This window comes from Anser cygnoides, chromosome 1 (assembly GCF_040182565.1).
Source record: "Anser cygnoides isolate HZ-2024a breed goose chromosome 1, Taihu_goose_T2T_genome, whole genome shotgun sequence".
In the NCBI taxonomy this organism is placed as follows: domain Eukaryota; kingdom Metazoa; phylum Chordata; class Aves; order Anseriformes; family Anatidae; genus Anser; species Anser cygnoides.
In genome coordinates, this window is record NC_089873.1 from 11,166,544 (window position 1) to 11,189,721 (window position 23,178).

General features: G+C 37.3%; 2 long non-coding RNA genes across 2 annotated transcripts in view; both read left to right on the forward strand.

Annotated features, from left to right (window-relative positions):
- LOC136787001 (uncharacterized) overlaps positions 1–23,178 on the forward strand; it is a 113,269-nt gene that overhangs the window by 69,664 nt on the left and 20,427 nt on the right. The window lies entirely within an intron of this gene.
- Positions 4,866–22,563, forward strand: LOC106035512 (uncharacterized). Its single transcript, XR_010826677.1, has 4 exons — positions 4,866–7,183; positions 8,527–8,642; positions 18,945–19,008; positions 22,260–22,563. It is a non-coding gene; the product is annotated as an uncharacterized lncRNA (long non-coding RNA).

Sequence of the window (23,178 nt, forward strand, 5' to 3'; positions counted from 1 at the left end):
GTGCACATCCCCAGAGGTAGAGGGACGCCTGTGCTCTTGGAGCATGGCTGGTCTATACAACAGACACTTGATTTTCTGCCAACAAGGACTTCCCTCGAACAGGAAAAATACCAACCCTTTCTTTATGGCACATGGTAGCCAAGATGGTGACCTTCATGATGGGACAGAGTTTACTAGTGTGGGTGTAACACTGTACTCCCATTGTCATTTGCGAGCTAGTTCTTCGGCTCCTCACTCTGTAGATGGAGAAGCATGGTTTCTAGCTTTTTACTGTGCTTTGTCACTATGCATGAACATACCATTAATTTTTTAGCATTTTATATACACCATCAATCAGCTGTACCTTTAATGTTTATGTCTACACAAGAACACTTACTGAGCAGCCATTTTTACACAGATGTAGAAGACATTGCACTCTGGACTGTTTATTTTTCTCTAGTGTAGTTGACCATTTGAGCTATTTAACTTTTTCAACATGTGAGTATAGTTGTGTTTGTGTCTGTGAAAGTGCTGTAATGAAAAATGAAAATTTGCCCCAAAAGTATATAATTTAAGGTCAGAAGCAAAGGAATGCTCATCTGATCCAAACTCTTGCATAACATGGGTCATCGAAATTCACCTTGCAATATTTTCAGTGTTTTATGTGTTGAGATTTTAGGAGAATAATAGAAGCTTCTATTCTGTTAAGAATTTCAGGTAATTTAGCTCATTCTTATCCCTGAGAATTTTTGTGGTATGAGAAAGGATAAAGGCTGAACTAGCAATTAGATAGGAAACTAAGTATTATATTGCTGAAAAAAAAAGTCTTTTTTTTTGAGACACTGAGAGATGTCAGAGAGATGACACGTTTCCCAAAAAGGAAGCCTATTATTTATTTATTTTTTCCAGGTTTTAAAGTGCACCAAAGAACACTTAAAAACAAACAAATTAACCAACAAAAAGCCTTCTCTCTATGACTAACAAAGGTAAGGTCTTCTGCCCACTGAGAGATAGGTAACAACACATTATAACAAAGCAGTGCTCTCCTCCATTAACCTATTTTAGTGAGAAAAAACAGATGCTTCAGATAAGAGGCAAAGAATTCACAGTAGGAATAATTCTCTCCAGAAAGACTGAGATAAATTTCTCTCTTATTGAGAGAAAGAACGAAATAAAATCTTTCTCTTAATAAGAGATTGATTTCAACTTGGAATACAGAAGTTTCAAAACCCTTTCAGTACCCTTTATTTAGCATTACTTATTAGAGCTCTTGATCTTCTTGAGATATGTGTATATGACAAAGCTTCAGAATTTTGGTAGGGAGATAAATCTAAGATTTCTCATGTTACACATTATTGGTAAACCAAAGATCTGTTGCTTATTTGGAAAAGAATTGAAAGACCTTGTACATTAAAGTAAAATATTAATTAAATTTATCAAACTCTGTTCAGCCTAATTTATAAGAACTGAGACATTAAATACCAAAAAATAAAGATAGCACATAAAAAAATAAATCACAATTACATATAATGATCTGCATCACTGGGACATTCAGCTGCAACCAGTGAATTCAGCTAAGCTTTATTCTGAAGATAAGTTTCAAGTTGCTGAGTTATTAAGTGAAGACTTTTTTAAAGACTAGGCTTAAATCTTTATTACACTTTTTGTGGTCGCTAGTACCCAAGTAAAGTATATTGAGAAATAAACTATCATGTTTATTTAGGTTGTTTTCAAAACCATACATTTATTAAAAATTACTGTGAACTTTGTCACTCAAAGATTAAGATAAAAAAAAAAAAAGGAAAAAGAAAAACAGAGAAACAAAACAAAGCTTTTCCCTTTTTCCTTATGGGAACTTTGCTAGTTAACTGTACATATACAAATGTCCTCTTGCTTCTCATACAGTTCTATTAAACTAATTTGGATATTGATGGAGCATTAATATGAATGAAGAAAAAATGAGGACTGTAGCCATTATGTTAAACCAAAGAAGTAATTTGTGAAAACATTTGATTTTAATGCATTCAAAAAGTGAAAAAGGTGTTTTGTTTATTATTATTATTATTATTATTTTAGTTTAGTTATTTTTTAAATAAAATATTTCATGAAGCAAGACGAGCTGTTCTTCCGGTTCTCTTTTTCACCTCTCAACTCTCAGCAGATACTTTACTATATAGCACAGCGTTTATAGTGTGTATTGGTTTGCTAATAAAGTGCTCAGGGAAAGATGAGGGGTGGTAAAGAAGGTGAGAAGAAAGGAGATATGAAATATGAAATTTTTACCTGCCTTCTTTGAGTCACAAGTATTCACAGACTGTGACATGACCTTACCTTTTGTCGAGATGAAAAAAATAAAATCATATTTTTAAGTTTGACCATGCACTTAAATCACATTGAAGTCAACAAAGTAGATGATAAATAGGAAGCCGTGAAGAAGCTGGATGGTGAAAGACATGGGGGATCAGCATGGTAATTCCTGCACTATGGAAAAACAGTTAGGTTTCTCCTTAGGCAGTGTCTGTCTCCTGTCATTCTTCTAACATCCACAGGGCTTAGAGGCTGAAAGTTGAGGATCTCTTGCAAAAAGCAATCCCAGCTGACTACTCTTGACAGGTTTTTGATGCAGAACAGCAACAGCAAGTCAGGCTGGGGAGATCTTCTACATCTGTTTTGAGCAATTAATCCTCTAGAGGTAACACCACTCACATGCAACTAATTTCTCAGTGTTTTAGCTAGAACATGATTGAATAAGCACACTAGAAATTAAAGAAACTTAGTATTTATTTTGCAAAAACAAATGAAGAGGCCATTAACCTTCTAATAGAACTGATTACAGTGTGTGTTTTAAAATATTATTCCTCCCTTTTGCTTAGCCTTGAGAACTGTGTAACAGCTTTGGTGACAATCAAGATGATGCTACATGTCAACACTAAGCCAAGACAGATTATTGTGATGAGGGAATCACAACTTTCCAAATATAAACATGAAATGTTATCCCACAAACTCTTGTAGCCTCTCTTAGTATCAATCAGCTATGGGTTAGATTCTCTCTTTCAGAGAAGAAGGTAATCAACGTTTATTGTAGAGTGTATTAAGATCATTTCCTGTACCTTGATGAAATAAATGTAACTCTCTTAGAAGTGAGTGGCTATTGGAATAAAGTGGCTATTGAATAAAGATTATCAAGGTCCTTGTATTGTCTCTAGAATACCTAGGGTCACAAAAAAATGGTTACTTATATTGATATGTTTCCATGTTTCCTTATGTTCATCTGGTTGCATGCACATTTATTTTATAATTCCACTGCCAATGCACAGGCATGAATTAAGTCTACTTTATGACAGTTTTGTTCTAGCTATTTGTTTTTGTGTAGAGATATGAATGCTTACCAATATAAAGTTTCTTTAAAATGATGGCAGATATCAAAAACTCTTTACTTTATATTGGTAGGAAATCTATGTTAAAAATTACATAATTAACGAAATTCAAGATCCGCATAAACAAGCACTGTTTTAAAATAGTGTTTTAGGAGTATAGCCACCTGTTGTGAACAAACCCTGGTGCAAGGAAGAGTTAGGTTGTCTATGTGTTTGCCCTAAAAAATATTTTAATAGCAATTCTTTCTCTGTCTGCCTTCTAGATCCCCATTTCTACCAAACAGCTTTGTTGCTTATTGGCCTGTTTTATTCATAGCTGACAAAGGGATATCAAAATACTATTAAAATATCAGTAGCTGTTTAGAGAAGGAATACCTACATAATTACCTCCACTGATGACTAGAAATCTGCCCAGAGATAAAAAAGCTGTTAGAAACTTACAGAAACCACATGAGAGAGAACTTCATGAAGGTCATGGGAAACCAGGCTTAATAAATTCTTTTGCTCCTGTAACCGCTCATCTTACTTCCTGGCTGCATACAAGTAAACAGGGAAGATACAGCCACAACTAAGTGTGAAAAAATGCCATTTAGTATCTCACTCACCTACTATTTCTGTGGCCAGACTGCTCTGGCAATGTTATTTTCTTCTGTGTTAGAAAGTCAAACTCAAATTTCTCTACCTCTGCAACCCTGTTGAAAGAGAAATAATTTTCAGTTTTCATTTGAAAATCAGGGAAGAGTTTGTCTAGGTAGATTTGTTCTCTAATAGTTTTTTTGGACTGCTACAGACATTGCTCAACTGCTTAGGCTGAGGTAAGTACAACCATGATGATTTCTACAGGATACTTAGGAATACAAAGTATGTTTTCCTGAATACTTTTTTTCCCTCAAAGAACATCATTGCTGGAAAGGGACCCCATAAAGAAAATTCCATCTTTACAAGAAGAATATGTGAAAAATGAAGGAACATAACAAAACCACAAAGTTAAGAGATACCTAATCAATAGCAAACAATAGTAGACTATGTTATCTAAAGAATTATTTCCATATTCTACAGTTTTCCTCAGTTAGAACACATCATCTCACTGCATGCTAGATTGCACCAATTATTATCATGTGTTGAATTCAGCGTTTCTTTATGTATCAATTTGCTATAAATTACCATAAAAGTGAAAGCATGCAGAACTTTTTTTTTTTTTTTTTTTTTTTAAAAAAAAGAAACATTGGAGAAAATACAGCTTGGAGATTTACTCCCTTTATGTGAAAAAAAAAATAAAAATTGAACATATTTTATGATCCCTCATGGGTACCACAGTTCTTAAACCATATGAATTTTAGTATGAGCGTATGACACTATACAGATTTTAGTAAGATTTATGAACAAAGTACACTTTAAATCATCATCTACACCTAAAATAAATAAATAAAATAAAATAAAATAAAATAAAATAAAATAAAATAAAATAAAATAAAATAAAATAAAATAAAATAAAATAAAATAAAATAAAAAATCTGCTCCTTAGTTCCTTCTCACCCTGAACTTTCCCTTTAAATCTGACAAACCAGATAAAAGAAGCTCAGGAGATGTCACAAGTCTGAACTGTTTTTCTATCATCAGTTCAATAAGATTTCATGTATTTTCAGACAATTTTATGATTTACAGTTCTTACATTCCAGTCTGGTTCTGACTATAACAAGGTCCTAGTGACTGTCACATCCATGAGTCACATTATTAATCCACTGCCAGACTCTGTTTGAACTGTCACACTTGTAGAGGAGCCAGCATGAAACTCTTGTGGTTTTTTTTTTTTTTTTTTTGCAGACTGCCTGCTAAATCCTTAGTGAGTGTAAACTAATGAAGTTTCATAGACTTCAATACACTTCCAGCCAAGTACTGTCACTGATAATCCCTTGGTGCATATTTCAACTCCTATTGACTTATTAGGTGCCTAAATTGCAGTAGCATCTAAGTACCAGAGTCACAGAAATCATATTTTGTAGACACATTGCAAAAATATTTTAAAATGGCAGTGACAACAGAATATTTCTTCTAATGCACTGATTCACAGAAATAAATCAGAAATACATCTGAGCAACCAGTTTTGCTATGTTGTCTGGTACACTATTAAGTCATTGAAGTTAATAATTATTTCACTGACCATGGCACAGAAGTAATGATACACAATCTGACTGCATTTCTCTCATGCATGAAAGGGATCAAAATCTTAGCTGGTAGCTCACAGGCAGAAATATTATTCAAATCAAGCAGCACAATTATATTACAAATTTTTCAAATTTGAACTGTTTTTATTAATAGACTACTGAAGCCTGACTCATGGACCATGAGTCTAAATTCAGAAAGTTTAAAAAATGGGTGATGAAAATGTAGTGAGGCTGGAGATGAAGGTAGTGTTTCAGTATTGAATCAGAGATGATAGGAGACTCCTCAAAATTAAGTCAAGCTGCAGTTGGTAGCACATATATCAAGGAAGATCACAGGTAAAGAGAAATGGATTGAACATTGCAATAGCTTTCATATTGGATTTGATATATGTGGCTATATTTGGAAAAAGCAAATAAAGTTTTTATTTTTATATTCCTCTCTCTATATATATACTATTTTATATTTTTATATAATAATATATTTTTATATAATAATAATGCAAGATGATGAAAGCCTGAAGAAGAGCTTTAGGTGAAAATGGTTTGGAAAGGATGTGTCCTAGACTGGAACTGTGGTGGTTTTACTTGGGTGGGCAGAAGAGTTCCACCACAGCTGCTCTCTTACTCCCCCTCCTCAAAGGGGAAGGGGGAGAAAATAAGACACAAAGGGCTCAAGGTCTGAGATAAGGATAATTTAATTAAAGAGATAAGGAAGAGGGAAAAAAAAAAAAAAAAAAAAAAAAGCAAAGGCTCTGCGGAAGCACAGAGAGAGAAAAGCAGTTCAGGAGGACAGATGGTTCCACCGTGAGAGTCACCCCCCCACACACACACTCCTTCCCCTTTTCCACTTTTTATTGCTGACTGTGACATCATATGGCATGGAATATCCCTTTGATCGCTTTAGGTTAGGTGTCCTAGTGATGTCCCCTCCCCTTCCCCTGCCCAGCCCCCAGCCTGCTGGCTCTTGGGGGGTTGGAGGGAGTCCAGATGTGGTGCCAGTATTGTGCAGCAATAGACAAAACACTGGTGTGATGCCAGTGCTGTTCTAGCTACAGGTGCAGAGCACAGAACTGTATGGGCTGCTGCAGGGAAAGTTAATTCCATCCCAGCCAGACCCAGCACAGGAACACAAAAACTTTGACATTGTTTAAATATAGTGATCTAGGGTATAAGTGATCCTGACTATGACCAGGCAAGATCACCCTGCTGACTGTCAACATGAGTGAGGAAAAGTGGCAGGGAATCTAGGAAATTTGAAAAGACAAGATCAATCAAAAGGAAGAGAAATAACTGCAAATTGTCTATACAGATCATTCAACTCAATTCATACTTGAAGAAAAATTTAGTTACAAGAAGTAGAATAAAATCAAACAGAAGGATCTGGTAGATTGTTCATGGAGACTGGAAAGGAAAAAAGGAGAAAGAACGTCTCAGCTACACAGAGAAAAACTAAGTGGAAAAAAATGCCAACAAAGTTTAGATCCCCACAACCCATCAGGAGGACAAGTTTTCAAGAAAAACAGAGATAACAGAACCAAAGGCATTGGGGGAACAGGGAGAGAAGAAAAAAGACCAGTGAAGCAAACGAATGGTCAGCTCAGAAGATCAGAAGGACAAGGTGGACTACTGAATGAGATATCTATAAAGGAAGAGAATATGGAGGTAAGAGCTAGTTTTATGCCTGTGTGGAAGTGTTGCTATATCTTTTGCACTTTCTGTTGGAGACAGTCAATGACAGGAGTGGGAGGCTTGAGCAGACATATCTAAAACCAAAATTGCCAGTATGGTTTGGAAGTCTTACATTAGATTTTTGAGTTAAACTCAAAAGTCCAGTGCACTGAAGCTAGTTGCATTCGGGTGTGATTCTTACTGACTTGCATTTTCAGCAGCATAGATAGCCACATTACATTCCCTTCATGGGCAGTGAAGAGAAATACTGGGCAACTGGCTGACTAACCTGTGACTCCCCACTTTTGGATGAGGTGAATCAGTCTATTATTTTTGTTTCTTTTCAGTGATTGCAAAGGTGTACTTGGGTAACCAGTTCCAACTTCAATATTTATTATAGAGATTTATATGATCTAGTTTTGGCCAGGAGAATCCCATCTTTGACTTGATATTTGAAACATATCAAACATAATGAACACCTCTTTGGTCTAAAATAGTATAAAATCATTTTAGAGTTGTTCTGAAGTGTCTGAACAAGTCACACAGGTTGAAATCATAAGAATCCACTGGCAGTATGAGTTATATCCATTTAGTGCTGAACTTCTGCAGTCCTAAGGACATTTACAGTGACATTAATTTAGGTCCAGATACTCAGTCTAGTCTTAGTAGTTACCTTTGCATATGCCCAGATACCATTTTCTTTGTGATGTCACAGAGAATTAAGGAAATGTTTGTCACCATACCAAATGCCAAGTAAACAAAAATCTTTCAGAAAAAAACAGCAGTTTATTTACTTTATTTTGCTTATATATTTCTTCCTACTACTGAGGTTCACACTTTTGATTCTGTGTCCTTTTGTATGTAAATATATCTATATATATGCAAAGTATATTAAGGCTTTATTTCAGTAGTGATAGCGGAACCAAAAACTCCCTCGATCAAATCCCCTCTAACAGGTTAGTCAGCCAGTTTACCTTTTCATATATACACATATGGGACAAAGCTTTTTGAACTTATTCACCTTTCTATATTTAGTCAGCTCAGGGAGTATAGAAAAGGTTAATTTCATCCAAAAGACTTTGGCTGGGGATTATATGAAAGAAACATGAATTATGACAGTTATAAAAATGACTACAATCAATCTTTCTCCTGTGTGTATTTGTCATTATCTCCTCTGTATAGATTAAAAAAAAAAAAAAAAGAAAGAAAAGGAGAATACATATACTGATGCATTCACTCTGTATTTCTGCAGACCACTTTTATATACTGTGAAGGAAGGCTCAGCACAGCTCTTTGCACTGGTACAACACACATCCAATTTGTTTCCCTTTGTACAGGCTGGAATGGCTCTAAGAGCCTATTAGCTGCTAACTTGAAAGAAACCCGAAACTATTACAACAGCTATGGATTCCAAGACTAGCAGGCTATGGCCAGGCGTCGTTTATTCTGCTCTGTAAGTATCATCTCAGACTACTTCATTGGCACAGTGCTGCTAGGAGAGCTGTCCTCCAGACATTTCCACTACTTTTCCTTCACTGAAAAATCAGTCTAACCCCCCACTTTCAGCCATTTACAAAGCTCTTTTGTTTTCTATTTAGAGGTGAGGGAGAGTTTGAAAGCTTAGACTGACTTTCTTCATCCTGACACTGTTTAGAATCACTTCACCTCGTTAGCTCAGTATCTGCCAACACGCTGGCATACTGTAAGAGAATTCTTACTTCCAAATACAGCAAGTCAAGAACAAAGAAAAAACATATAATTAATATAAAAATAAATGAATTTTATTCAGTAACATGTACTCACATCTGATTTTACACAGCTGTGAAGAACTTGTTTTTTTGTCTCTCAAAGCAAGAAAAAATAGAAATTATAGAAACAAAGGCTATGGAGAACTTCAAAAGGGACCATGGGTCTACCCTCAGTGGCTAGACATCACAGGATTACTTAGTCAGAAGGCAATGCTCTGACATGAACAAGACTTTATGAGAGATAATATTCATTATAACAGTCATAGAAGTGGAGAATTGTTGGGATGAGGTTTGTATAATATAACCATGCTGTCAAACTCAAGATCAATAGTAAAAGAGGAAAAGGTACAAATTTGTCCCAGGGGAAAAAAAAAATAAAAATAAAAAAATTGAAGATATCTTTATCAGAATGGAGTTAGATGAAACTCTGAGATCATCCCAAAGTCCTCATTGATATAATCAAAGGGCAAAAATTCCTCTGGAACCTGAATCTGACGGTCATTTGATCTGGAATTCATCAACAAGACGTAACATGCACCATTATTTTTATTTACCAGAAGAACAAGCATTCACTCTACCAACATTTTATCTGCTATTGACTGCTATGGCTATGATTATTATTCATCATACTTCCTCTCAAGATCTTTATTTTTTTTCCCATGATGTAAATATCGGAATCACAGAAACCAAAACCTTGTGTGGGAAAGGACTGTAGAGGTCTTTGGCCAACCTCCTGCTCAGAGGAGGGCTAACTTCAAGGTTAGATTAAACAACTTGGGGCTTTACCAGGCGTATTAATAGTTTCTGAGGAGAGAGCTTCCACCTGGTCACTGGACATTTTGAGCCAATAGTTAAAACTTCTTACTGAATACAAGGAAGAAAGTTAATTGTCAGAATATCTGCTATTGTAAATTGTGACTTCTACCTCATATTATTGCATTGTAGACTTACAAATAGAATTTGGCTCTGCTTTCAGGGAAGTAAATTAGAGCTGTAGAGCCCCTGCTCCCAGCCATTAGCCTTCTCTTTCCCGGATCAAACAAATTCAGTTTCCACAGACTCTTCTTATAGATTTTCCAGTCTAGCCTCTTAAGTATCTTAGTCTCCCTTCAATAGATTCTCCCCAGCTTCTCAATTTCCCCCTTATACTAAGGAAGGGGTGAGTGTGTGTGAAACTGGATGCAGTATTCTAGAGCAGGTGTCAGAAGTACTAAGTAGAAGAAAATAATCACTTCCCTTGATCTACTGGGTATGCTCTTCCTACAGTACTCAGTGTGTGGCCAGCCTACATACTGCAAGGACATACTGTTAACATATATTTAGTGTATTGATCAAATGTTATTTCCTTACCTGTATTAACTCACAGGGTTAGTCTGTCCTGGATGTAGAACTTTCTACCTTTGTTGAAACATACAATGTTTCTCCTGGACCATCCCTCTAGCTTTCCAAAGTCTTTTTCCCCTGAAACAGAGCCCTCACCTGCATATTGACACTACCCTGGTACTGTGCCAGCTCTGATTCAGGTAAGGCTGCGTTCCTGTCCCATTCTCCGGGTTTTCAATGTGAATAGGAGACATAATGCAATAAAAATAAATTCTTATACTATGCCTAGGTACTGGCACTGCAAGTCCTCTGAACTACAGGTAAATTATGTGGCATGAAGAAAACTAGTGTGGTGGACAGATGAGATAGGGTGTTAGGACACCCATTTATGCTTTAGGAGATTAGAAGAAATGCAGCATGTCAGAGCTGAGAACAGTTATGGTTCTTGGCAGATGTAGGAAGCATGTGTTCTATATGTGCTCTGTATGGAAGCAGTGAGTGCTCAGCAGAGCTCAGAATCCTCTCAGCCAGAGCCCAGACACTCTGAAATAAAAAAACAGACATTGGTCTGGCTGCAAGCATTGGAACTAAGCTGAAAACACATGTGATTACTTGTGTAGGTGACAAGAGAAAATGACTAGACAGTCAATAAACCTGTCTTACAAACTTCCCTTTGTCTTCAGTGAACAAAAACCTCAAGCATAGTTGAACAAAAACGTTGAAAGTTTAAGAAAAAGTCAAGGTAGCTTTTTCCACTAAAAAAAAAAATAAAAAAAATATTCAAAATATCTAGAGAATATACATGGCTCTGTAACCTAACTGTGCATCCTGTCTATTCCTGCAGAAGTTAGGATATTAAAGGTTTTTTGATTTTTTTTAATTTTTTTTGATTTTTTTTTTTTTTCTGGTGCATCACTAAAATGTTTTGTAAACTATGCTACAAGGTTTGGGTGACCAATAATAGCTTTGAAGAGTGTGCTCCTCTACATGATCTTGAAAGGTTCAAAAAGCCTTTACCACCATAAGCATCTTAACACCAGATACAGATAAGAATAGTTTTGAATGAAAGTAGTTTACAACTATTCAGCCAATTTATTTCTTTATTTATTTTCCTCTCCCCCAGCTATCAGTGGAAAACTTTGTAGGAAGGAAAGGAAAAGAATAAGAAAATCAGATTTTTCCTATTGTCAACGAACATCCCTAGTTAAGAAGAGTGGCATAATACTACTGTTGTGAAGTGTATATAGGATCGTAGGATGGTTTGGGTTGGAAGGGACCATAAAGATCATTTATTTCCAACCCCCCTGCCATGGGCAGGGCCACCTCCCACTGGATCAGGTTGCCCAAAGTCCCATCCAACCTGGTCTTGAACTCTTCCAGGGATGGGATATCCACAGCTTCTCTGAGCATCCCAATGAAAATAAATGGATCGGTTCAAAGAAACAGCTGTCAGTACTTTCATCAAGATTGCCATCAGCATCTTTCTCAAGGAAGTAAATGATGTGAACATTCCATATTCACTAAATTATAATGATATACTCGTTTTCAAGTCAACATGAGATACTATCCACAAGTTACAATTCATTTCAAGTTTAAAATAAGTTCCCTCATCTTCTGTAACACTCTTTCTGAAAACACTAGAAATCTTGGATGTTTTAGTCATATCATCACAGTACTACTGAGTGTTGACAGCAACTCTGGACATTGCCTAGTCCGACGACACAAAAGAGAGTCAGCTAAAGCAGCTTGCCCAGGATCATGTTCAGCTGGGTTTTGAATGTTTCCAAGGGTGGAGACTCCTCAGTGTCTCTACGTAACTTGTTCTAGTGTTCATCCACGCTCAAGAACAAGCATTTTTTCATGTTTAAATGGAATTTCCTGTATTTTAATTTATGCTTATTGTCTGTTGTCCTATCATTGGGCACAGAATCTGGCACTGTTTTTTCTGTATTTCCCTGCACAGATACCCACCATGTATTTATAGACATTGATTCCACTGAGCTTTCTCTTCTCCAGGTTGAGCAACCCCAGCTTTCTGCAAACTTGGCTTTCTCAGTCTCTCTTAATATTACAATGCTCTCATCTTTTAATTATTTTGGGGACCATTGGTAGACTTATTCCAGCATGACCTCGTCTCTCTTGCACTGGGGAACCCAGTACTCCAAAGTGTAGGTAGAGTGTGATACTCCAAAGTGTGGTACTCCAAAGTGTAGACCTAGTACTCCAAAGGTGTTTCCCCAGTGATGAACAGAAGGGAAGGATCGCCTCCCTCAGTCTGCTGGTTACACTACTTTTAATACAGCCCAGGATACCATTTTCCTTTGCACCAAGGGTGCATTTCTGGCTCACAGTCAGCTTATTGTCCACCTAGACACCAAGGTTTTCCTCTGCAGATTCACTTTCCAGCTGGTACTGGTGCCTGAACTTATTCCTCCACTGGTGCAGGACTTTGCATTTACTTTGGCTGCATTTCGCAAGGTTACTGTTAGCCTATTCCTTCAGCCGGTTGAGGTCTCTCTGAATGACAGCACAGCCATCTAGTTCATCAGCATGTGCTCCTCATAGTTTTTCAGGAACCTCAGACTTTGCTGAGTGTGCACTCTCATCATCTAGATCAATAATGAAAATGCTGAACAGTATTTGGCCCATTATCAACCCTTTGAATACATAGCTAGTTACTGGATTCCAACTGAACTTCATCTTGCAAATTATAACACTTTGAGACCAACAGTTCTTCCAGTTTTCATACCACTTCACCATCCACTTACCTAGCTCAAACTTCATCAGCTTGTCTATGGGGATGTTAGGGGAGACAGTGTCAAAAGCATTACTGAAGTCAAGACTGAGTAAACCTTGTCATTATGGAAGGCTACAGGGTCAGTCAGTCACGTTGACTTCTAAATCCACACTGATTATTTTCAATCAACTTTTTGTTCTTAATGTTTCAAAATCATTTCCAGGAAGATTTGCTTCATCATCTTCCGAGGGACTGAGGTGAGGCTGACCAGTCTCTATTTCCCTGGATAAACTTTCTTGGCCTTCTTGAAGATAACGGTGACATTTATTTTCTTTTAGCCATCAGGAGCTTCTCCTGATCAATTCAAACTTTCAGAGATAATAGAGTGTGGCCTCTAGTAACACTGGCCGGCTCCCTCAGCACATGCATCCCATGTTTGAGTGTCCCCTAATGTGATCCTCCTCCATCAGGGAGGAGTCTTCCTCACTCCAGGTTTCCCTCTAGCGGCGGGTGCCTTGGATTTCCTAGTTCTACCATTAAAAACTAGGATGAAGAAGGCAATACCTCTGATTTTTTTCCCATGTGCTTTCTCGCCATTAGTCCCAACCCATTCAGCAGAAGATTCACATTTCCACTAGTATTCCTTTCACTGTTGATACACCTGGAGAAGTCTTTCACAACCTGTGCTAGATTAAACTTCAGATGGGCTTTGACTTTCCTACCCCTGTATCTGCATACTCAATCAGCATCTCTGTATTCCTTCTGAGTCACCTATCCCTACTTCCACCTCATCTGCTTCCTTTTTATGTCTGAGTTTTGTCAGGATTTACTTATCTGACAAAGCAGTAATCCTGCTACATTTGCATGCCATCCTATATCTTGAGGTGGACAATTCTTGAACTTGGAGTAGATGATTCTTTGAAGAGAAGAGCAATCATCTTCCCTGACTCCTCTTTTTTAGAAGATGTTCTCTGAAAGGATTATTTCAAGCTAATACCTGAACAGGCTCGAGTGTATCTTCCTGAAGTCTAGAGTTGTGATTATGTTATTTGTTTTAGTCCCTCTTCTCAAGACCCTGAATTACACAGTCTTGTGGTCAAGGCAACCGAGGCTGCTCTCAGCCTTCACATGCCTGGAAGACTCAGGCCTTCCTTGTCTGTATAGAAAAGGTCCGGCAGAGCACCTATCCTAAGTGAGCTGCTTGATCATCTGCAGCAGGAGGTTATCTCTGCATTTCCGAAACTGTCTAGATTGCCTGTGCCCTGTTGTTTTGTCCTTCAAGCAGACGTTGGAGTCATTCAAGTCTCCTGTGAGGACCAGATCCTGACAATGTGAGGTTTCTTTCAGTTGTCTGAAGACTCATTTTTTTCTTTTAGGTCAAGTGGTCTGTAGCAGATACACACCACAATATTTTTCTGTCCTCTAATCCTCACCAATAAGTCTTAAGCTACTACATTGTCTGTCCCAAGGTAGAACTCCAGATATTTCTGCTTTCTTAAAGGTGAATGCTGTCTCTCTGTAGCAGCCTGCTCTTCCTAAAGGATCTATACCCCCACATGGAAGTGCTGTAGTCACGTGAGCTATCCCACCATGCTTCCATGATACTATTAGGATTAGTAGCTCTACAACTGCATATAGACTTTTAACTACTCCTGTTTGTTTTCCCCCAAGTTCCATGCACAAGTATATAACCACTTCAGAGATGCAGCAGGATCAGTTTTATAACCCACCCACCAACCTAGATTCAGCTGCAACAGATTCTTCAAGCGTGCTTTGATGAAGAACAGCTGACAGAGATTGTAAGAAGCAGCTGGAGGCTGCTAGAAGTCATGGCCTCCTGCTATCCTTTCCCTGAAGTAGCAAGGTACCCTGGTGCTCCTCAAAGAGGACCCTGATGGTCCCAGAAGTTGTGAAACATACAAGATTTCAAGGCAGAGACCAGAAAACGATGTGCAAAGTGCCTGTTGACTGCATTCTGGTGACGGATGAAGTCAGTGGAAATTTGCAACTAAGGCAGCCACCCTTGCAATAGGAGCTGGTTTAGAGATGCCTTAAATTAGAAGTGAATTAATTTTGGGTGTGTTGGCAGATTCTTGTCCATGTTGTAAAACCACCACCACCTCTTGACACAAATCTGCTTCTTTTCAGGCTAAGGACTAGGATTTGCTGAAAGATGAGAGCATCTTGTAAATTTACCTTCAAGCTTATAGTGTTATTAGTCACTCCTTTATAGAATTTCCAGAATTTACCACATTATAAATAATGTGTCTCACCTGACAGTGAAGGAAAGTTGTTTTGAAAGACTGAAGGCACTCAGAGGCAATTACATAGATAGGCAGATACAGAAGGAAAGAAGAAAGAAAACCAGTTCCCTGAACAATAACAAAGTATTAGAATCTAAAGAAACTGTCAGGACAAAGGCAATCAGAATAGTAAACTGGGCTATCTTTTGTCTCAGAAGTCCATGTAAGATTTGTTATACCTCCATGGTGATATTCTTCATGTATTGTTTGGGCAAAATACCAACTCAGTTCCAGAAATTTAACGCGTTGCTTTAAACTTGCCATGTTTTTGTCTAATCTTCCTAGACTTTTGCATTGTTGTAGAAGTTAGTTAGCATGCCATGCTATGGAAGCTGAACTGTAATCACAAATCTTAGTTTCCACTGGGAAAAGTGAATGTGGCAATGGACAAACAATTTATTTCAAAGAGCACAATGCAGAGCAATGAGAGCTTTCCATACATCATATATAACAGTACATACATGGGAGAGAAGTAATCTAGGTTTTGTGGATTCAGTTCAGACTTTTAATGATAATACTGGTTTGTATGTTCAGATCTAGTGCAGAAGAAAAATGCCTAATATTGTGCTAGCCCAAGTGTTGTGTATTGTGTAACAACCAGACCCAGGTGGTGTTAATCATGAAAACATTGTCAAGCATCTTCCCCAATCTGACTTGCACATGTGGAAACTAAAAGGCTTTCCTGCCATAAGGTCTACCAGAACTGCTGTTGCTTCAACTTCTACTGGAATTCCAGGAGAATCAAAGGAAAAATGAAGAGAATGAGAAGAAATTAAAACTATTTAAGATTATTTATATTTCCCTAGCGAGAAAATGAAATCCAGGCTGTCAGCATGATTGAATTGTGCTTGGTTTTACTGCTCTGTGCTGGAATGACAGACTGCATATAAATTTAAAAAATATATAAAAATAGGCATTTATCCTTTTGAGACTTCTTCTTTCATCCATATAATATATGAATCTTTAAGGCTCCTAAGTCCTTATAGAAATTCTCTTTTTATGAGGGTTGAGAGGTTTGAAGTGTTCTCTGGAAGAATGTCTCGCAGGCAGCATGTCCCTTGCTCTGCTGTGCGGCAGCAGGCTGGCATGCCAAGCTGCAGCCAACCTGTGACAGCCTGCAAAGTGTGGGAGGTCTGGGACAAGCCAGAGAGCAGTTGTTGCTGAAGGAGTGCCAAAAACAATGGAGTGTTTGCTCTCTGATGAGAGAAGAACCTTTACCCCAGTTTCTGTGGATTTCTAAGTGAAATAATCATCTCTGAACTGTGGAAGTAGCTACCAGCTTTTTCAGGTATATGTGAACCGTACTTCCACAGTGCAGAGAAATGCAAAATAAGTTTAAAAAATTAAATTGGTCTCGGAGTTAGTCTGCTGAGATACAGCTTGCAGTATGGACACATCTTTTGATGAGTGTCCTGCTTCTCAACAAGAATGTGATGTACTGGAAAATTTGGCAATTCACCCACATATCCTTGTATCAATTATCCATCTTCAAAGGAGTTCATAGGGCTTTCTACCACACCTCAGGCAGAGACAGCTGCCTCTGTACACAACATAATAATGTGCATACAACAGCTAATCCCTTGTATGGAACACAAGCTACTACCACACTACAAATTAGTACTAAGTGCTGATTATTCATATCTGCTGTTAACACCATTAGAAACTGCAGGCAAAACATCCTAAATGAAGGCCACCCATGACTGGAAAGTGTTAGCTGCCCTTTGTATCTATTTTTATTTGCAGAATAGCCCTGTTTTCTCCCAAACATAGGCTACTGATCTCCATAGTATGTCCACATTTCTCACTCTGTTATGTTGTGCTGGGATCATGATAACAATGCATTCAGCCTGAGGAAGTAATAAGAATGAGGAAATAAGGATGAATATAGAAAATGTGCCTCTGAACATAAATAACTTGCTGTACACCAGAGACTGATTCAAATGTCCTTTGTGATCAACAGCAGTTAAGCAGCTGGGTAACAGAGGGTGTATTCAAAAGGCAGGAAAACAGCTGCAAAAAGCAGAAGTTACTGAAGATCCATTAGTGAAATCTGGACGTAGGTCCAGAGGTACTTGGCATAAAGATGCCTTACAGTTCGTATAAATGTGAAAGCAGCTCTGTCCAGTAATGTCTGGCTAGTCAGGAGCAAAAGGTAATCTATGGTGAAAAGAGGCACTCACTAAGGACTGCTGAATGAAATTATATGAGACATTTCACCTTCTTTCTTTCCCTTGCTCAGTTTTGTAATAAGAATTTGACAAAGAAAGAGCAATATATACATATATAAATATATATACATATAAGGCATGTATAAAAACCTTCTTGACAAGCATTACCTTCTGCTGCTGCTATATGGCAAACACTTCAAAGCACTGGAGCTTACAATTGTTCTGTCATTCTCATCCATCTTATTACAGTCTTTTGTTAAGGTCATCCCAGAGATAAGTGATGCAAACAGAGGCTAAAAGTAGTTTGAAAGTTAAGAGAAGTCTCTGCAGAGTGGCAAACCCTTTCTCTAGGATAGCACTGTACTAAGAGCTGAAGGGAACCTAGGAAACTATACGTACTATAATTTCCTTCACTCTTCTGCTAGAGATGAACCACTAGTTTGCCTTCTTCACAGACACAAGCTACCATACTTACGTCCTATCCACTGGCATCCTTTCTATATTTGGGAAATCACCATCAATTTAAGTAACATACAGTAAGCGTGATGTGCCCAGCTCTCAGCTTTGGCATCTGCTGCATTCTCAGCTCCTTTTCTCTGAATTTCAGCTTTCACATGAGACCCTTCAACATCATCGTCTTCATGTTACTTTCTTCCCCCAGTTACTGAACAGAGTTATCTATGGGTAAGATATAGAACTTAGGAGTGTTCTTGTGGTTAGGGCTCTTCTTTGCAGCCAACACAAACCTATGTTTTGTAATGCAAAGGGAGGCTCACAGCTACTTACCTAGAGCTTTGGGTAAGGCCAGAGGCCCAGCTGATGACCCTGAGCAAGTTTTGAATATATTCCTATTTACAATGCTCTTGGTGAACTACTTATAAGACTACTGTTGTAGTATTTTCAGAGGGAGGGAAAAATATTTCTCTTCATATTTGTAAAGCCTTCTATAATTACAGAAAGATCAGACTTTTTTTTTTTTTTTTTTTTTTTTTTTTTTTCCCCCCCAGCGGTTTGCTGCTTATACCAAATTTAAACTGTTTTCTCTTTATTAGGTGGCTTTAAGTTGCTGTTTGGTTATTTCAAATCAAACAGCTGAGGCAAAAATGACAAGACCTACAAATAAAGTTGAGTTCTAAGTTGAAAACTAAGCCAGCAATCAAGGAATGTTGCCATAGAATTGCAAAGATCCAGATAAATTTTTACATCCAGATCTGATATCTTCAAAATAATTTCCAATATTGATGCTAAAATTGTACTTAGGTATTACTTAGTACTAGAGCTAGTACTAAGTTTCAGCACCAAGAGGTGCTGAAAATGGCAGAAGTTGTAGGAATTCTTTCAAGAGCAGGGTGTTATCTTCACATATATTGCATTTTCAGTCATGCAGATAGTATGCTATTTTATTTATTTATTTGTTTATTTATTTTCCTGTCAATTGTTAAAAGCTTCAGAAAACTCAGAGACTGATTTTTCCAGCTAAGCAGGTACTGGAGATTTCCAACTGACCTTAAGCTCTGAGCTGACATAATACAGCCTGCAGGTAACTGTCAAATTCTTTAGAGACTTGTATATATTTTTAAAATGTGTTTTATGGCTTAAGTGGCTAACTATGTAGATTTTTATAGGAGTACATGTGTGTATAGCCTGGTTAGTCTATTATAGAATATATTGAACTAAAGTTTTATGTGCATATATTGACTTAGAAGTAATAAAGTAATACATTCATGTTTCTCTTCAGCCATTACCTCCTCCAGATGTTATTTTCTCTGACATTTTAAAATAAATTTATTTGCCATTTCTATATCCCTTAATAGAGTACATTGGCACTGTTTTCCTTCATGCAGGAAGGAAAAAAAGTTTTATCAGTTTAATTTTAAATAATTTGCCTTTGGAAAATCTTTTTTCTTCTGTATTGAGATATAAATTGTGGAAGTTTGATTTGGAAGAAGTTTTATTTTAAGGTTGCATGAGACTGAAGTGAGTTTCTAAAATATTTTATTGTGGTGGATTTAGATACAATCATCCTCTTTCTTTGTCATTACTCCAATTTTTCTCTAGACAAATTAATTTTGTAGGGAACTAAAAGGACTGTAAAACCCTATATTCTCTTAGCACCCTTTTTCATGTACTGTATATGTGTAGCCTTCCAACAAGAACTTTCAATGCTTTTATTCCAAATGAATATAGATTTTCAGATTTTATTGTTTAAAAGCAACTGATAGCTAAGAATAAGGACCGATCAAATCAGTAATACTATCTTGTCCATACCAGACCATTGTACCAGGATACAGGGATTACTATTGATAGCATAGTAAATACAAAATCTACAAAGAATTTCGTGATCCTTGAATCACAAGAAATCACCTTTTTCTCCTTTTCATTGAAACTAAAGTTTTTTTGTGTGTGTGTGTGTCCCTTCCCTTCCCTTCCCTTCCTTTCCCTTCCCTTCCCTTCCCTTCCCTTCCCTTCCCTTCCCTTCCCTTCCCTTCCCTTCCCTTCCCTTCCCTTCCCTTCCCTTCCCTTCCCTTCCCTTCCCTTCCCTTCCCTTCCCTTCCCTTCCCTTCCCTTCCCTTCCCTTCCCTTCCCTTCCCTTCCCTTCCCTTCCCTTCCCTTCCCTTCCCTTCCCTTCCCTTCCCTTCCCTTCCCTTCCCTTCCCTTCCCTTCCCTTCCCTTCCCTTCCCTTCCCTTCCCTTCCCTTCCCTTCCCTTCCCTTCCCTTCCCTTCCCTTCCCTTCCCTTCCCTTCCCTTCCCTTCCCTTCCCTTCCCTTCCCTTCCCTCCTCCTTTCCCTCCTCCTTTCCCTCCTCTTCTTTCCCTCCTCTTCTTTCCCTTTCCCTTTCCCTTTCCCTTTCCCTTTCCCTTTCCCTTTCCCTTTCCCTTTCCCTTTCCCTTTCCCTTTCCCTTTCCCTTTCCCTTTCCCTTTCCCTTTCCCTTTCCCTTTCCCTTTCCCTTTCCCTTTCCCTTTCCCTTTCCCTTTCCCTTTCCCTTTCCCTTTCCCTTTCCCTTTCCCTTTCCCTTTCCCTTTCCCTTTCCCTTTCCTTTCCTTTCCTTTCCTTTCCTTTCCTTTCCTTTCCTTTCCTTTCCTTTCCTTTCCTTTCCTTTCCTTTTTTTTTTTTTTTATTATTATTTTTTTAAATCACTCAGGTGGAAGATATAAAGTTACAAATTTTGAACTGGGATGGAAAATTGAATAAGTTAAAAGAAAAATGTTTGTAGGGAGGTACAGTTTTATACAGAAAGTCATTTATGTAGCAATAAATGTTTCTTCATTTTAGGAAGCAGTTTTAATTATTTGTGGAATTAATGGATGAAATTCCCTATTAAATTTTCCTTATTGATAAAGGATCTGATCAGATGTGGCAGTTCTTTAAAGATGCTTTTCATAGACAGCAAGAGATCTTGATTCCCACATATAAGAAATAACGAAGGAGACCTCACCTGGAGTACTGAATTTAGCTCTGGGCCACTCAGCACAAAAAAAGACATGGCCCTTTTAGAGCAGGTCCAGAAGAGCGCCATGAAGATGATCAGTGATCTGGAGTTGTTTATACTGGAGAAGGCTTTAGGGAGACCCTAGAGAAGTCTTTCAGTATTTAATGCAGGCTTATAATAAAGCTGATGAGAGACTTTTTACAGGGGCATGTACAGATAGGACAAGGCTAATGTTTTTAATTTAAAAGAGAATAGATTTATATCAGATATAAGGAAGAAATTCTTCATTATGAGGGTGGTGAGGCACTGGAAGAGGTTGACCAGAAAAGTTGCGGATACCTCCCATCCCTGTAAGTTTTCAAGGCTGGGCAGGATGGAGCTTTGGGCCATCTGATATAGTGGGAGGTGTCCCTGTCCATGGCAGGAGGGTTGGAGCTAAATGATCTTTATGGTCTCTTCCAACCCCAACCATTCTGTGATTCTATGATTCTATGATTCCATGTTTCCATGATTCTGTGATTCTGTGATTCTATGCATATAAACAGTTGGGATTTGTAAAAATACAATTTTTGGTTAAAGAACCATTTAGGAAGTTTTCATACTTTTCTTTAAATTTATTTAAGTCTCTCTTCAGCCTCAGAGGAGCCTCTGTGTTTTCATTCATTTTTACACATCCATTTAAAATTTAACCATCTTTAAATTGAATTTTAAGTCCTTCCTTTTAACAGGATGTTTTAGAAAATTCCACATGGAAATGGATATTAATTCTCTGATAATTTGTGCCTTAACTTGAATAATCTGTTTATGTAAGAGAGTTTTCTTGAACCAAGTTGAGAGAACTGTTGAAACAAAAAATTCAAGACTGTAGTGATCTAATGAAAATAAGCTTATACATGGCTGACAGTTTGAAGTTAAATTTCAGAAAGTCAAGAAGAAGAATGGAAGTTAATGAAATGAAAACCAGAATCACTAAGGTTATTAAGTACAAATAGATTTATTGTTTCCATTGCTGTGTATAACCATGCCAAGCAATGTTAGTAAGAATTCAAATGCTATATATATGGAAAAATAGAATCAGGTTTCACAGCAGTTAGAGTCTTTAGAGTTATGGACAGATCAGAGTCTTTCCTGTTACCAAAACTAAAAAAAAAGAAAAAAATATTTATTTATTTATTTATTTATTTATATTTAAGGAGCTGATTAAGACTTTTAAGAGATACCCATAAAATTTTGCCCATTTGTTAAGGGCACAGTATGAAATAAAAACAGTTTTTTCAAAAAATTATCTTCAGTCACTTCCGCAAGTTTCTTAGATTTTGTAAACACCTGTAAATGTCAACTTATCTCTTTTCATTGGAAAGGAAAATTAAATGTCTTAAAGGCTCTTGGGAGTTGGAAAGATGAGGTGTCATCACATGGTAAGTGGTAAGATGAAAGTATGTCTTTGGTATATTTTGAAATACATTCTTGACCTGTAATGTAGTGCTACGTTATTTTAAAAACTGCATTTTGAATTATCTACTAAAGCATGTCTGCTGTTGATCTCTCCAAGCATTTTTCCCTCTGCTTAGCCATAAACCTTGCCAAATTCCTTCTGTGACCTGAAAAACATTATGTGGTATTGTCAGAAATGAAACTTTTTAAAAATGTAAGTAACTTGCATAGATGAAATTCACCAAGCAAGTTCAGACCTGCCACAGAGTCAGCTATATCTACCAGCCGACAATAAGACAAATTTCCTGTACAGATGGATCACAGCAGGTAGACAAGGTGAAAAAGAGTGCAAATGAATGCACATGGCCTAGGTAACCATAAACAGGTAAAGCCTGGAAGCAGGTAAACAGGTAAAGCCTGGAAGTGATGTTTTTATTATTATTTTTATTTTTCTCCCTCACCCAGTAATTGAGCAGGATGAAATTATGGCCAAAAAAAAAGAAAAAAAAGAAGAAAAAAAAAAAAGGTTTGATTTACATTTGTGATTGTGTTTATTGAGTTCTCATTTTAGCCAGACTATTATAGGTGACCAAGAGGTGTTTTGTTAGATATATTGGATACAAGTTTTCTCAAATACATGGAAGCGTGGCCTTAATCAACTTAATGCTCAAAGTAGCTTTAGTTCAGTACATGTGATAAGAAAAGAAGAAAATATCTTGAAGAAACCTTAGGGATTGGTCAGTTACAAGATTTATATCACATTGCCCTGAGTGCGACAGGGGAAAGAATCAGGAAAAAAAAAAAAAAAAGTAAAACTTGTGGGTTGAGATAAAGACAGTTTAAAAG